Source organism: Macaca fascicularis, chromosome 15 (genome assembly GCF_037993035.2).
Source record: "Macaca fascicularis isolate 582-1 chromosome 15, T2T-MFA8v1.1".
Classification (NCBI taxonomy): Eukaryota; Metazoa; Chordata; class Mammalia; order Primates; family Cercopithecidae; genus Macaca; species Macaca fascicularis.
The window spans coordinates 120,286,163-120,294,157 of record NC_088389.1 but is presented as its reverse complement, the minus strand read 5'-3'; the positions used below and the strand labels follow the sequence as shown (position 1 = coordinate 120,294,157).

At 47.1% G+C, this 7,995-nt stretch overlaps 1 long non-coding RNA gene across 1 annotated transcript; it reads right to left on the bottom strand.

Moving 5' to 3' along the window:
* Positions 1-2,030: 2,030 nt before the first annotated feature.
* Positions 2,031-4,075, bottom strand: LOC141408567 (uncharacterized). The gene is made up of 2 exons (XR_012423985.1): positions 3,740-4,075; positions 2,031-3,563 (listed from the first exon to the last, which is right to left on the bottom strand). It is a non-coding gene; the product is annotated as an uncharacterized lncRNA (long non-coding RNA).
* Between the last annotated feature and the right edge of the window lie 3,920 nt (positions 4,076-7,995).

Sequence of the window (7,995 nt, the reverse complement as noted above, 5' to 3'; positions counted from 1 at the left end):
ATCATTCTGCAGCAATTTAGAATCAATTCCTTTTGTGCATTCTTCTATGGCGTCCAATCTTGCACTGCCCTCTGTGTGGGTGATTTTAGTCCACCTGAAGACTGTACAAGTAGACCCATTTCAACTTTGCAGCTGAGGCAGACAACCTCACTTCTCTTAGTGTTCTGTTTGTTTTCCAGAAAACAAGGACGCAGTTAGCATCTTGGGGTGTCAAGTCCTCACACTGGCCTCTGCTCCCAGCTCTCTCTTGGGGTGCGAGTGCAATATTTACTTTTGAGGGTCTGGTTTTCCATTTGTGAGATGATGTCATCTACATGTCATACCTCCCAGAGCTAGTCTACATTTTTAAACAAAAGTAGAAAATGGGACCTGGGTCCTAGGGTGGCGTGTCCAAGTGATGGAACTGGATACAGATGGAAGAGTCCTTAAGGAGGCAGCTGGGCCCCACCTCATTAGGAAGAGGAAGAAGAAAAGTGAACCACAGGGGTCTCTGGTGTGGCCTTGTGTTATCTTCCTTGTGTTCAGGGGTAGGTTTTTCAGGAAGATGTCGGGCTATCCCTCCACTTTGTCTGCACTCATGAGCTTTTGGGGCATGCACATCTAGGTGATCACAGTAGCCACCTCTGGGTGAAGGCCTACAGTGGGATTGTTCTCCCTCTATTCGCACAGGTCTGTCATAAGCCAGGTATCACCCACTCTACTTCTGATAGTGAAGATGAGGGGAGAATGGGAGTGAGTTAGCAACGTCTGCATCTCCATGAGTAGTAGAGCTGGAAGAGGCCTGGGGAGAAGAGGCAAGACCAGGCATGGTGACTAGGTAACAAGGCATGGGAAGCTGAGGCTCTGACCACAGTCAGACATGCCACCGACCACTGGGGGAAGCAGGGTCTTGTGCATTTCCAGACCATGCTCTGCAGAGCAGAGGAGACCCTCAAACCTTTGAAAAGGTGAGTGGGGAAGAGGAAGGCTGAGGACCCCGACCCTTCTTTCCAACTGAGCCCCTTGGCCTCCGGTTCACACATTGGGGTTGTGTTCATGTTTCACCTAAAACAAAGTTCCACTGACTTAAAAAACAAAATAGTCTAAAGCACTGGGTGCAGTGGCTCACGCCTGTAATCCCAGTACTTTGGGAGGTTGAGGCAGCAGATCACCTGAGGTCTGGAGTTTGAAACCAACCTGGTCAATATGGTGCAACCCTGTCTGTACTTAGAATACAAAAATTAGTCATGGTGGTGGTAGGCGCCTATAATCCCAGCTAATCAGGAGGCTGAGGCAGGAGAATTGCTTGAGCCCAGGAGGCGGACGTTGCAGTGAGCCGAGATCGTGCCATTGCATTCCAGTCTGGGTGACAAGAGTGAGACTGTCTCAAAAAAAAAAAAAAAGTGCCTGGCCTGAAGGATAAAATCCAAAGTCCCAGGGTAGCAATGCCTGGCATGCCTGGCACCCATGCCTCAGCTGGACCCTTCCTCTCCCTCCAACCGCTGGGCCTTTGCAGAGGGGTCCCTGCTCCCTGCCTCTGCACACTTGTCCATGCCCTTCCTCCTCCCCTCCCCTGTGTCATCTTTCTTGGGAGGCGCTCTTCAGCCTGCCTAGGATGAGGTAGCACCCCTCCCTTTGCTGCCTCCATAGTCCTCTGCAGCTTCACGGTAGAATAGCGGCTTCTCTGCTGTCTGGAGTGTGAGCCCTCTGTATTCCCACTCCTGGCATGGCATGGGCCTTGGACCTGGCACAAAGGAAGAGCCCGTAGTTGGCTGTGCATGGATGTAAGAACCTAAGGTGGGTGCATAGACTTGAAAGAGATGACACATGGACTTGCAATGGTCTGCACGGGTCTTCTATTCAGGAACTAGAAAAGCAGCCCGAACGTAGCCTTTTCCGAACAGATCTCACTAAAGAGGTTACTTACCCCAACACTTGTTAAGCTTTGAGTGACTTGCCTGATTTGATTAAATGCCTGTCCTTTAATTCTATTTCTTTCTGAGCAGACTTGATTTATTCAGTAGAAGGAACTGAAATCATAGAAAAAAACATTTTGTCCTACAAGGATTTTTTTAATGTCATAAATAAAATACATTTACAATACTTCAACCTTTAGATGCTTGGAAAACAGACCCCTGGGTGACAAAAAGAGTTGTAGCACATGAGTATCAGTTTGTGTTACAAGTCAAATATTAAATAAAGGTAAGGAGTCATAAAATAAAAAGTTTTAAAGCCCTTGGCTGAGTCTGTAAATTTCAAACACCTAACAGATCATCTGAAACACTCCAGAGGAGGATGAGACCCAGAGAGCAGACCTGACCAACCCAAGCCAGCAGAAAACACGGTCAAGGATACCAGATGATGAAAGGAAACCGAGTCACCATGTGGGCTGTTGGAACCTCTGCTCCTCCTCATAGCCTGCTTTCTCTAGCAAATGCCCTTGAAAGCTAATCAATAAAGTCATACATGTTATTCCTTCTGAAAAAAAGTAGCAGCAATAACTCCAATGCTTGGGGAGGGAAAGGGGTGCAAGGTCCCTCCAAAGGCAGGGCAGGGTGGGGGATGAGATCAGAGAATCATGTCCCCAAGATCAAAGGCATCCTCTGGAGCTCTGACTGCAGGTGGGAGGATACAGCAGGAGACCCTGTGAGTCGTGATCTTACAACCACCATGGGCGCAAAGGATTTCCAGCCAGGATGAATGCTCAGAGGCACAGTCCCAAAGGCAGGTCCCACCCAAGGGGTCTGTGCTCCTTTTCTTTTTCTCAATCCAGGTCCAGTGCATTAGAGTTGGTGCAGGGGTACACAAGACAATGCTGAGATTCCTTACGGGGTGTTTGCTTTGCGAAGGAGGGCAGGTAACCTGACTCAGCAGGTCTTTAGGTTGCAGACATGTGGAAATGCTATTTTAAGTCTAGCAGGTGGTGGAAACCACATATAGCAGGAATATCTTCAGGGCTCTCCAGACAGCCGCCGTCTTACTCAGTGGCCCATTATTCTCACCTGGCCTGTTCTAACTGCTCCTGTCATACCCCTGGATCCCTTCTCACACATGCCCACTGAAATCTATCGTCACTACGGGCTCCTCCTAGAACATCTGGAGTTTTTGCTTTACTGCTCTGAAGCTGCTGCTGCACACACATTGTCAAAGAGACATAGCCCTCCTCCTAACCTGCAGGACGTTGCACAAAAATGTCCAGTTGCTGAGCTTGGGGGAGGCTGGTTCGCACCCCGTAATTCAAGACCCTCCTCTTCAGCTTCCATCTATCCACAGCCAGGCCTGCTGTGCTTCCTCAGCTCCCACACTCCAACCTTATGCCTCAGAGCCTGGCCCCTTCCTTCTTTCCTCCCTCATCTTTCTCTCACAGCCTCTCTAACTTTTCCGGATTTCTGAATTTCTGTGTCGGCCCGGGCTGCAGTCATCTCAAGATTTGCCTTGGGGAAGATCCGCTCCCGAGGTCACACATGTGGCTGCTGGCAGGTGCTCAGGTTCTTACAACTGTTGACAAAAGACATCAGCCCCTTTCCACGTGGGCAACTCACAACATGGCAGTGTGATTCAGCAGAGCAGGCGAGCTGTGAAGACTTGAGGGAAGAGGTGGGTGCAAAGAGGGAGAGAGAGAGGAAAGTCACAGTCTTTCAATCATCTAATCTCAGGCGTGACTTCTCTTCCCCTTTTCCATATTCTATGTTACAGTTAAGCCATAGGTCCCGTCCAGCCCCACAGGAAGGGACCCCCAGGACTGTGAGTATCAGCTTACCTTTCCCTGTCATTCCCTCCAAGGGGGGTGTGGGGGTCTCCTTCGCAGCCCAGAACGTCCTGTATCATGCTATCTTTCACTCTCCAGGCCTTTCCGTATCTCCTTCCTGCTTTCTCTGGGGCCAAATACCTTTCTTTGTTTTTCCTTTATTTCTGAGTTTCTGGCTTCTGCCCTGCTCAGAACCCCTATGTCTGCTAGAAAGTTGACTTCCAGATGGCTGAGGTGATGATAATACTATCGTGAATGTATCTGGTTTATTTCTTTTAGAAGCTCCCATACATTCCATACATGTGATCTCATTAGCCTCCTAGCATCTCTGCAAACCGGGAGAGTGACAGGTGTTTACAGGGAGGGCATGGGCCTTAAGTAATCTCTTCAAAATTATACGGTGAGTCACAGGGAGCACAAGGACTTAAATAGAAACTGCTTGGGTTGCAACGTGGCCCTTTTTCCACTCAGTTGATTGGCAAAGAGTTATTGCTTTTTTTCCACCAACAAATGGGTGTTTACGCCACACAGATAAGCGTGTTCCAAAATCTCCAGCACTCACCCACTGGGGCCAGGACAAAATCAGCATTTTTCAGCCTGGCATAGTAGGTTCCCTATGCAATTTCTCTTCATCCATGACAGGTCTCCCCACTTTTATCAGCCCCTTACCCACTCTTTGGACCTATACTACAGCTGAATTGCTGTAGCTCTTCGGGATGGTTGCTGCACCTGGACTGCTGCCTCCCAAGACCCTGGAGCATGGCAAGCTGCACTCTTCCTCCACCCCTCAGCTCGGATGCTAAGCCCTTTCTCTTCCAGGCCCGCTTGTAATGATTTCTGTCCATGGTTTTAGCCATGACGCTGAGAGCAAAGAACGCGCCTTTTAATCTGCAATTTCAGCTTGAACAGTGTTCTGCTTACAGCTGTGGAATATACTGTGGGAAAGTACCCCAACACCAGTTGTTTAAAGCCACCATTTTAATTTGCTCATTTGTTGTTGTTGCTGGTTTAGTTTTTTGTTTTTTGGGGTTTTTTTTGTTTGTTTTTGTTTTTGTTTTTTTGTCTTTTTTGAGACAGGGTCTCACTCTGTCACCCAGACAGAAGTGCATGGCATGACCTCAGCTCACTGCAACCTCTGCCTCCCAGCTTCAAGCAATTCTCCTGCCTCGGCCTCCTGAGTAGCTGGGATTACAGGTGTGCACCACTACAGTCCGGCTAATTTTTTTGTATTTTTAGTAGAGATGGGGTTTCACCATTTTGGCCAGACCGGTCTTGAACTCCTGACCTCAAATGATCCACCCACCTCGGCCTACCAAAGTGCTGGGATTACAGGCGTGAGCCTCCCTGCCCAGCCTATTTTGCTCATTTGTGTGTCAGGAATTTGAAAGGAGCTGGCTGGAAAGCTCTAGCTTAGGGCCTCTCATGGGTGACCATCAGATGTCATCCAAAGGCTTGGTGAGCTGGCCTTGCACGATGTCTTGCTCACATGGCTGGCAGGTGCACAGGCTGCTGCGTGCAGCTGGACTGGGGTTGTCAACTACAGTGTGTACCCACGGCATGCTGATCTTAAGGTAATCACACTTTCTGCATGGAGAGTGGCTTGTCTTGGTCTTCAGAGAACGAGGCAGAAGCACGGCTTTCCTGACTGAGCCACGAAAGTCATTCAGCACCAATTCCACTGCATTCTGTTGGTCACAAGTGAGTCACGAGGCCTGTCCAGATTCAAGGGGATGAGAATGAGGCTTCATCTCTTGATGAGGAATGTCAAGGTCACCTTGCAGAAGAGCACATGAAACAAGAGAAATTGTTGCAGACTTCTTTGGAAAATATAATCTATGACAAGTGGCATGGTACTTTTGCTTAGTAATTACTTTATAAATATTAAATGACCGTAAATGAAGCTTGTCTCTACCCTAGCCACTTGGTGAAAACGAATTGTCACAGAGTGTGGTGGTTCCAGCCACTCTAGGACAGGCTTTGTCTGTGCTTGCTGCTGACCCGCCATCAGAAGTCCCAGATGCTGCTTAAAAAGGCAGATTTCCGGGCCCCACTCTGGACTCATCAGCTGGCGCCTCCCAGGGTATTGTCAAATGTATGTATTTTAATCAATCCCCTGCCCCAGGACAATTCTAACATGCTACCCAGGGGAGATGGAGGAAAAATTTCACATGAGGTTGTATGAGTCACCTATTGCTGTGTGGAAGATGCCTCCAGGTCTTAGTGATTTAAAGCAGCAACCACTTATTATCTCCTGATTTCTGTGGGTCAGGAGTCTGGGCGTGGCTTAGCTGGGTGTCTCTGACCCTGGGTCGCCCCCAGGGCCACAGTCAAGGTATGGGCTCAGGCTGCGGTCATCTCAAGGCTTGTCCTCAGGAAGATCTGCTCCCAAGGTCACGCACGTGGCTGCTGGCAGGTGCTCAGATTCTCACCACTGTTGGCAAAAGACATTAGCCCCTTTCCACATGGGCAACTCACAACATGGCAGTGTGATTCAGTAGAACAGGAGCGCTGTGAAGACTTTGGGGGAGAGGTAGGTGCAGAGAGGGAGAGACAGAGTAAAGTCACAGTGTTTCTATAATCTAATATCAGATGTGACATCTCTTCATTTTGCCGTATTCTATTAGTGCTAAGTCACAGGTCCTGCCCACCCTCGTGGGGAGGGAACCCCAGAAGTGTGAGCATCCAGAGGTGAGGACAACTGGGCCTCCCCAGAGGCTGCCTGCCATAGGGTTACAGAAGCGTGGGACTGGGTGCAGACCACCAAGGAGTTGGTTGAAGGAAACTAGAGATGAGCAGAGCTGGGCATATCTGAGTGCAGACTTGATTGATTCTGAGAACGAAGGGCCAAAAGGGTCTGGACACAGGAAAACCAGAGAAACTGTAGCGTCTGAGACATTCCCGAAGCTTCTGGTTGCAGGGGAAGTCTTGACTGCATCTTTTTGAACAGGACCGGACTTAACTAGGCCAAAAAAGGAGAGAGAAGGAAAGGACAAGTCTCATTGATTTTATGAGGACTGCTTTCCAGATCCCGGGTGGGAATGTAACCAAAACAGAAACTCTGCTTCGGCATGTTAGAAGCATGACCCAGCAATTTCTGTGTCAGAAGAAGCCCCGTGTATCGTAATAAAGGTTGTGGTCCAAGCACCCCATCCCCCACATTCTAAAATGGATCCCATCAGTAATTTGCTCTTGTGAGTTAAGAAAATGAAGCCAAACGCAAATCTAACCCGACCTCCTAACCTAATGCTATGAACAACAAATGACTTCAGAAAGGGAAGAAAGAGACATAGACAGAGAGACAGGGGACAGAGGAGCAAAAAGAACGGGGGTTTCTAAAGACCTTCCCAGGCTTGGTTTGTGAAGTTCAAGGCAACTTTCTACTTTGTGAATCAACAACATCGTGAAAAATAATATTTTCATCCCCAATGTGGAGAGAAGCAGTTCCAAGACACCATTTATTCAAGCTTTCTGCAGGAAAGGAAAGAGGAAAGTAAGAAAGGGCAAAGAAAGAGAAAAAAAAAAAACTGTGAAAACCAAAACAATCTAATCTGGAAAAAAAACACAAACTGAAAACAGAAGTTTCCTCAAGTGTTCTGAACTTCAGGGTAAAAAAATAAAGGAATGTGAATTTAGTTATTAATAGAAGTTTCACATAAGGGATTTCTTTTTAAAACAGGTGAGAATTTGGAAATAAGTAACCAAATTGAGGCTTAAGCCACCATTTACAGAGTTAATAAATTAATTAAGAGCAACAGTGGATAATATACACAAGTAAAAAAAGAAAATCACGTTATATTGACAGTAAAAAAATTTTGTTAACCTTCTTATTTACTCTTTCATTTTTGGGTAACGGAAGACTAGGTAATTTAGACCAATGCTTCTGTTGGAAAGAACCCCAAAATGCCAATCTATGTCTCATCCATCCATATCTATATGTAAATACATATGTCTACTTCTATATCCATAAGTATTCATCTCTACCAATATCTATCTCTCTATAAAGGCTTAAAGGCAGTAAACAGCTAAGCAGATGGTGAGAAATTAGCTGACTGAAATCCAGAAAAGTTCTGGAATCTAGCAAATTGAGTCAAGCACTTGAAGCTAATTTTTGTCCTGGAGAAATTTCAAAATCTGGAAGCAAGGATTTAGAATCTGAGTTATATTCTTGCTGACCTCATGACAGTAGAGAGACAAAGTTGCACAGAGGTGCCCAAGGACCTAGTAAAATAACCCCTCAGAATAACATGAAAAACACCAGGAAAAGGTAC